Source organism: Lagopus leucura, unplaced genomic scaffold, assembly GCF_019238085.1.
Source record: "Lagopus leucura isolate 7727_CA_CO unplaced genomic scaffold, USGS_WTPT01 Super-Scaffold_741, whole genome shotgun sequence".
In the NCBI taxonomy this organism is placed as follows: Eukaryota; Metazoa; Chordata; class Aves; order Galliformes; family Phasianidae; genus Lagopus; species Lagopus leucura.
The window spans coordinates 10475342-10483541 of NW_024962256.1; the positions used below are offsets into that span (position 1 = coordinate 10475342).

Here is an 8200-nt window from a genome sequence, read left to right on the forward strand (position 1 = left end):
CTTACCCTAATAGCTGCTGTTCACCATCTTTAATTTTTTTTGTTCTTCTTGGTCTGCAGGAGCCATGCCATGCTGTCAAGCCACAAAGTCAATGAGCTGAGAGAAGACAGAGGGGTCGGGTTCTCTCAGGGACCCATCATGGTCCGAAGTGGGTCACTGCCCCCCAGGGGCTCAGGGGACCTTGCACTGCCTGCACCGCTGCCTTTGCAGGCACCTTCACACCCCATCCTCTTACCTTTGCCGTTAAATTGTCACTTCCTTGGCCAGGCTGCAGTATATAAATAGAAATCTCATATCTTCTACCTGCTGTGCTCTGGGGAAGCCTCAGAATACCCAGCACATTGCATTTCTCTGCAAGCTGGCTGTAGGACTCAGCCACAATATTGCAGCAAATTACCTGGCTCTGATGTGAATTGCCCTGAATGTGGGAAACAGAGCAGGTTCCCCTGGGGCTGAGCATCGAGCTGAGGTCAGGTTGGGATGTTCTTGTTGCTGGAGCTTCAGTGCTGGACCGTGGCTGGTGAATGGAGGGGGATACGGGATGGGGTCTTCATCTTGTCTGGTCCCTATACATGCACTTTTGAAAGAGGCAGGTGATCTCCCAGGCTGCATAAACATCCATTAATTACAGGTTTCCGGAGCTAGATATTTTTTTGTCTTAATAACATTGATTTAAATTACGCTTAAATATTAATCAAGTGATTTAAGACCAGGCCACTTAGGCCAAACGTACATTCAAATTCCCCTTCTATTTTCCCTCTTTTTAAATCCTCCTCCTTCAGTTTATTCCCAGTGGGAAGGTTTGGGTCCTGAACTCATTGTGCGATCTTCAAACACATAATAAGAATTAATCACCATTAGTCCTCTATTTTAACAGCTGCTTCCTATCCCCCCCCCAAACCAGTACAGCTGCAAACTTCCCTCCCTCTGCCGACACCGTAATCCCATTACAGCTGCAAACTTCCACACGTAAAACGCAGATTTAAGCTTCTTTGGAAACAACTCACATCTCATGATGGTGCCGGGGACGTAGCAGAGGTTGCAGCCTGGTGAGTGGGAGCTGGGAGCGACATGGTCCTCCTTCACCCCAGAGCCAAGCTCTGCCTCACCTACCTTAATATTCCTCATCCTTAATATCTGTAGGGTAAAAAAGTGACTCATTTGTCAACAGGGAGAAGAGATTTGCCTGCTTGTGGGAATTTCTTTTTCTTGATCGTGGGCTTTCTTGTAGTTTCTCCGTCCCAATATCTGCCCTTAGATTTAGAATTATTTTATTTTGTTTTTGCTTTTTAGCATTAAGGTTAGAAATAGATAATTATTTTGCTTAATAGTAAATTTCACTGCAACGTGCCCAGGGGGATATGAAATAAAAGGTATTTAAAAATCTACCATGTTAGAAAAGTAAAATAATTTCAGCTAATGAGATTATCAAGGATAATCGGTTTACAAAAGCACATTATGCGACAGATTCATTGATGTCTTAAAACAGAAAAAGAGAATCCTATTTATTTTTTGAAATGGTGTAGAATAAATTGCTTTTCATGATGTAAAATGCTGTTTCTCATATTATTATTTTTTTAAAATGTGACAATTTCTGTAGCCCCATCTGCTGTTTGCTGTTGGAAGCATCCAGAAGAATGTTTGGTAAAACATAGTTTTCTTCTGAAAATTGGAATGGGTGAGACATGTGTGAGACTTGACTTATGGATTTGACTCAGGACAGTAAAGAAAGATTTCCTTTATTGTAGAACTGGTGGGAAGAAGTTGCAGAATAATGGAGATCCCACTGCCATTCAGCCTTGATGGGGAACGTACTTTCAGACACAACAGGAACAGGAGAAAGAGGAGGAAGAGGAGAAGGAGAGGACAGTACTGGTGGTTGCTCTGACTGCAGCAGCTGCGGAGGCCATGCCAACACAGTAACTTCCTTATCTCAGGAAACCCAAGTGGCTCCAACAAGAGAAACAGGGTGGGACAATCCATGAGAAGGTAGCGGACTGCAATGTCTACAGGTCTGCAGAATAGACAATAGGATCATTTTTTACATTGTTAAAATTGATCAGAACATTTTCCACTGGAGTTAAGCAGATAAGAATTGCTTCATTTTTTGCCCCTAAACACCCTAGGAGACCTGTGCTAGATCTGGGCTTTGTCTGCTTGAGGAAATAGAAGGGTTCACCTGCTGAATGGAGCGTCACAAAAGTGCTCCAACATTACCGTGGTCTTATAATGTCTGAGACAGATCACAGGATTAACTCTTATAATCAACAACAAGATCATCAATTTGTACATTATATAAATTAAAGTGCATGTGTATAAATCTGCAACCTTAAATACTATAACAGCTTCTGCTTTATTTGTTTTGTGCAGCTTATTGCTTCGACCATGCATCTGGAGCTACCTAGAATATACCTGCTGGGTCTGGTGCATGAAATCTCTTCCAAGTCCTGCCTTTTGCTTCACGATGATGCAGAAGGTGACTCTTCGGTAAGTAGCACAAAATGATTTTAGACTTGTATAAATAATATACATGTTCTGTCTCCCTTTGATTGAATGATGAATAGCATTTAGAGCGATTGATTTGCCGGCAGGAGCACTCGGCAGTGGCTGGAACAGCTTGTGCTGCCCTTGGATCTCCCAAATGAGTTCTGCATCTCCTGTGGCTTGATCTTCTGGTGCTCCTCCAGCACTGCACAAGTGCCTGGCTTTGGCTTGGTCACCCTGCCCCAGCACACCCGTGTCTTGTGTCCCTCCCTGCCCCAGAACGCCTTGCACAGCAGCTTGATCTGCTGCTCAGATGGCTCCCTTTTTATTTTCTTTGATATTTAACAGAAAATAATTCAGCAGTGAGCTTTATGTAAGCAGCAGGGTAGATTAAAAAATGAAATATGTTTAGCAAGATTTGGGGGAAAGGCTGGAGTAATTAATTTTCAATAATACCTGGCATTTCTAGAACTCCTTTCATCCCGAGATCACCAAACAGTTTACAGACGTTAATTAATTAAAGCATTATGATGCCCCAGTGTGGGGCCATTGCCTGCGTGTCTGACTCAGACAAACTCTCCCCAAATCCCCGGACGGGCAAGCGCCGTGCACTGCAGTGTCTGCACCAGGGCTATTCCTAGGAGTAAATACCACTCAGCGTTCCTAAGGTTTGCACTCTGTGGCCCTATGTAAATATTTTCCAGTGAGTTTGACTGTCTTTTATTCTCTATCGGGAAAGCCCCCAAAATCTCAGTAATAAAATTTCCAGTGTGTGTTTGCAGGAGGGCAGTTTTGATGGTTATATTTTGATCCAGCTTCCCATTAAAACAGCTCTGTTCTTGAGACTCTCCTTCCAGGCTCAGAGCTGGACATGTATTTTAAGCTTTCATTTTGGAGTGAGCTTGCTGGACATTTTTTGACAGCACGGTGAATTCCATGGAAAGAGAAGAGATGTTCTGTGTTCACCCGGAGGGATGCACATAACATCACACTCCTGGAAATCACCCTGAAGTACAAGTTCAGTGGAATCTTATGAAAGCTATAGATTATACAAACTTTCCTCACTCCAATGATTTGATTCATGAACGCATAAATAGATAGATAGATCCATCAAGGAAATCCCAAGGGAACAATGCAATGGTGTTTGTGATTGGAAAAATATTATAAAAGAGCTCACGTAGAGCCAATAGTTAGGCAGTTTTGTAGCGCTGAGATAAATACAGAACAAATGGCATTTCGTGATCACATTTTTAAAGGATGTTGGAAGTTACCAAAGCAGGGGAAACGGATGTCCTGCAGGGATTGCCTATAATACTCAGGTGTGTTCCCTTGTGGTTCTGTCACTGGCTGGCCAGCTGTGGCTCTAGTGCTGCCCTGGGACTATGGAATAATGAGATGGCACTGTGTACACGGGCAATGCTCTTGTATGAAGGGTGTGATCCTATCTCTCAGCCACTTCAGCTGCTGGATGATGTTCCCATTTACCATAAGACCTTCCAGTTCAGCTGGGATGTTCAACAGCTGTCTCTGATCCAGAGACAGTCCTGAAGGATGCATTTGTAACGGAAGAGTGGAAAAAATGAACTGATTTTTTGTTGACCACTTTACCCCTGGATTGGCTATTTTCAAATAAACCAAATGAAAATCGATAGCAGTATGCAAGTCCCTTCCACACCAGGTTACCAAGTCAGCATCTAGCCAGAGGTTGGGCTGGGTAAGTCTGCCACTTCTGATTTTTCATTTATTCCAACTTTCTATTTATTCCAGGTCAACACTAGGGTGAAAAAACAAAAAGAGGCCACTCATTGGCAAAGACATGCATTGGAGGAAATGCAGGCAAGTGCTACAGCATCTTGGTGTCCCAGCAGCTCCCACTGGGAGGTTAACACCCAAGGTGCTCAGCATGAGCCATGTAGAAGTGGATGTAGAAACACTTATGGGTGGTGGGAAAAGTGCTGTGCCAAGCAGGAAGCTCCAGTGGATGATGGGACACTGCTGGCTTGTTGACTGGATGGAAAGCGCATCATTGGGGAGAACCACGACAAGGAGGTATGAGCAAAAATTCTTAAATAAACACAAGTGACATTTGGCATATAAATAAGACGGAATACTCTTGCACAAGCAGTGCAGGTCAACAGTGATCTTTTATCTCCCAGAGTAAAATAGGTTGCTTTAGAAATGTAAAAGCACAAAGTAGTCGTGGAAGGGGTGGCAGAGGGCCCCGACTGGTGCTGCTGCAGGTGCAGGTGCTGCCCTTGATGGCACAACCCGGCCCCTGGCTGGGCATCTCTGCAACTTCCCTGCTTGATTTTTTTTTTCCTTGCATCTGATTAATGCATACCAAGTCCCTTCAGAGAGTAAATACTGATCTGAAATAGCACAGTAAACAAATAACACGGGAACAGGCTTAGAGTGTCTATGTACATCCGTCTATAAAATGCATCGCATATGCACGCGTGCTCATGTTGTTATTGTGTAGGTTAGCTAAGGGGATTTACCTCCTTTTTAATATTTTTGAAGACTGCTTTATGATCCTGTTGACCCGCCATTAGCAAAAGCTTAGCTTTCAACAAAGGTAATTAAATTATAAAATCACTGCTGCAATCATCAAACTACTCATAAAACAAGAAATGAAAAAAAAAAAAATACCCTGAAATAAAAATCTTGCAGGCTTCTCCTTGTGTAATATTGCTCCCTGATGTTAATTACATTTAAATGGGAGAGTACTATTTTGGTATCATTCATACGCCTCCAAAAGTACTTTCCAGTTTATCATACCTGTCAACCCCAGTGCATCACAGGCTAATACTTTATTAAGAAAAAAATCATTAGGGAGCTGCTGATCCCATTTAAGTACATTGGGCAGAATGTAAGACTAATTAAAAAGCATATTTTTACATTATTAATTTCTGAGTTTCACACTTAATGAATGTGAAATGACAGGGCTACTATTTTTATATTCAGGCTCTCTGGGCTCTTCAGCCAGGGGAATTAAATTCTGGGGATTTTTGCAAAGATGCTTCTTGGGAGATTTGTTTTCAAGAACAGCTAAGCTTTTTTAGCTATGCCTTTTTCTGGGAAATTATACCAAAGCATATTACAGCCACTTAAAAAGAGTAGTTAAATAGATGTTGTGTTGGGTTGGGTTTTTTTTGTTGTTTTTTTTTTTCATCGCGCTGCTATAAAAGTATTTCAGATGAGGTATAAAATATGGTTTTTAAATGATATTATGATTTGCAAACACTAAAAAATAATTGCGGCGGAGTTGAGAGAGAGCGAAAACATCTAATCTTTATTGTGTAAGACAATGTGATAAAATATTTTACAGCCAAAAGCTCATTTTGCATCTGGAAAATTGTGCAAACTGATGGGGGGAAAAAATCTCATTAAAACTAAAGGTTATTTTTAATATTCCTCAAACAAAGCAACGCATTATAACCGCGTTTCTCCTCCGCGTATTTATTAAATCAGACAATTGTACGAATGTCTGACGCTCTATTTAAATAAAGACATAAAACGGCAGAGGCCGCGCGATCAGGCAGGCTGAGCTGGATTTATACCGGCTTTTAGAGACCACCAGAGTCAAAGCACAGCGCCGGTGTTGGAGGGGTTTTCTTGTTTGTGCTGAGCAGTCGCAGCATTCTGGTTGTTATTAAGCAGGAGGGGTTGCAGTAGTGGAACCTGTGCGGGGTGAGGCTGGCACCGCCGTCCCTGCAAGCACGGCACAGCTCAGCTCACTTTTATAGGGCTGTGCAAGGAGGAGTGGAGAAAAGCTTCCCCCCCCCCCCTTTCTTTTTTTTTTCCCTCTCCAAATGTGCTTACAATTACCTCTCTGTATTTTTATTGTCTTTTTACTAACCACAAAACTCACACTGGAGGCAAAGCTTAACGGCTGAGGCTTTCCTCGTGTAAATATTAGGAAATTACATTTGTACAAACTGCGCGGCTTTGTAAAGGGGGCTGGAGCCACTCCAACACAAATTAATCAGGATAAAGTTGCTCTATGTTCAACATGACCATAGTTTATTTTCTTAAAGTATTAATTTGTCAACAGCTTTCCTGCCTCGCTGTGACTCATGTAGATGGCATTGAGGGAAGACACAGATGCAATCTTGCTGCTATACCTTGCGGCCTTAGGAACGAGCTCTGGTTAATCAAAACGTGATTGTGTTTAATTTCTCAATATTTGTTTCCATACAAAAGTTGAACGATTGAGATAGGAATGCAAACCTATGTTTAAATATTGTCTTTCCTTTAAAAAAAAAAAGAAGAAGAAAAAAAAAAAAAAGAAAAGAAAAGAAAGGAGAAGTGTGAAACTATTTTAACTGTTTGTTAAACGGTTTGTGCTACTTTGCACTTTTAGGTCCTTCCCTCCTCTGCTGCCTCCCCCCTCCGACCAAAATAAACAAATAAGCACTGCCAAGAGCTTTTCAGCTGCTGTCCTTTGCTGCCTTCCCTCCTCAGCCATCCCCTGCGCTGAAAGCAATGCTTTCCAGCACGCCTCTTCTCATTCTTCTGCCTTCACTCGCTGCTTGTTATATCACACTATTTTTAATTATATCTTGATTTTCGTAACATTATTGTTCGTTGTTATGTTTCTAGAATGCAAACGTGAGCGTAATGGGATCTATTTTTCAGAGTTGCCAAAACAAATTAAGGAAAATGCTCGGCTCTTCCTTTGCCAAATGTTTTAGTGCTTTTCCATGAAAGCAAATCTTATTTCTAACTGTATATTAAGCCTTAAGTAAATAATGCAGTCTGTCAGAAGCAAATTCTATTGTAAAAGCAGTAACTGTTCCCAGGATTTGCCTGTGATGCCCGCACGCTGCTCTGCCCGGGAAGGACTGGGCTAGCAATGAATTACTGCTCATTTCAATCAGCCTTTTGCAGAAACGTCTAACTTTTTTGTTTACACTGGACCCAGACCCCATAAATATGGAGCATTTGTTGCGGCCGCTCCACGTCTGCCCAGGTAAGTAGGAGATGTGGAATAAAAATATCAGGGAAAAGAGACCGGTTTGAAGCTCTGCCTTTTGTTAATGGTGAGGTTCAGGGCTTTCCTGATCTTTAGCATCTTTTATTAACACACATCACCAAATAATATTGACACTCTTCGTGTTTTATTAGTACACATTTACCTTGTTCGTGGTTTTATTATTCAAGAATGCAGTTGTTGCCAAGTATTAATCAATATATTATGCTGCTCAGTTGGGCAAGCTGTACAAAAACATAGTGCCCCTAGGGTTAATACAGTCAAGAACTAGAAAAGTGTTTCAGACATGTACACAACATGTGGTTTACTATTATCATTAAATGAGGTGAACTGGGACTCTATACATATGGATTTTGAATTGCATAAATTTTGATTGATATCATTTGAAGACTGAGACCCTGAAAGGCTAGATTTTGTGAAAGACGATACACAGGCCAGCTATTACCACATACAATAATACCAGGAAAAATATCTGAAATGAGCAAGGCAGCTGGCTTTTAAATAGCTAAAACATAACATCAATACTTATTTTGAATAATGGAAAAAAGAGGTAAAAGATGTTGACCTCTGCCTGACAATAACATGTTCCAAAAGTAGAACTGGTCCCGGGAGAAAACCCCCTGCTCAACAGTAGCGACTAAGACATTTTTTTTCGCTCCTTCTCTCTCTCTTTTTCCTTCTCTTCTCTTCTCTTCTCTTCTCTTCTCTTCTCTTCTCTTCTCT

The 8200-nt window shown here is 41.6% G+C and overlaps 1 long non-coding RNA gene across 3 annotated transcripts in view; it reads left to right on the plus strand.

Moving 5' to 3' along the window:
- The first annotated feature begins 4309 nt into the window (after positions 1 to 4309).
- Positions 4310 to 8200, plus strand: part of LOC122175862 — a 43219-nt gene continuing 39328 nt past the window's right edge. For all 3 annotated transcript variants that reach the window (XR_006177531.1, XR_006177532.1, XR_006177530.1), the window contains exon 1: positions 4310 to 4533. This is a non-coding gene — a long non-coding RNA (uncharacterized LOC122175862). The remainder of the gene's footprint in view (positions 4534 to 8200) is intronic.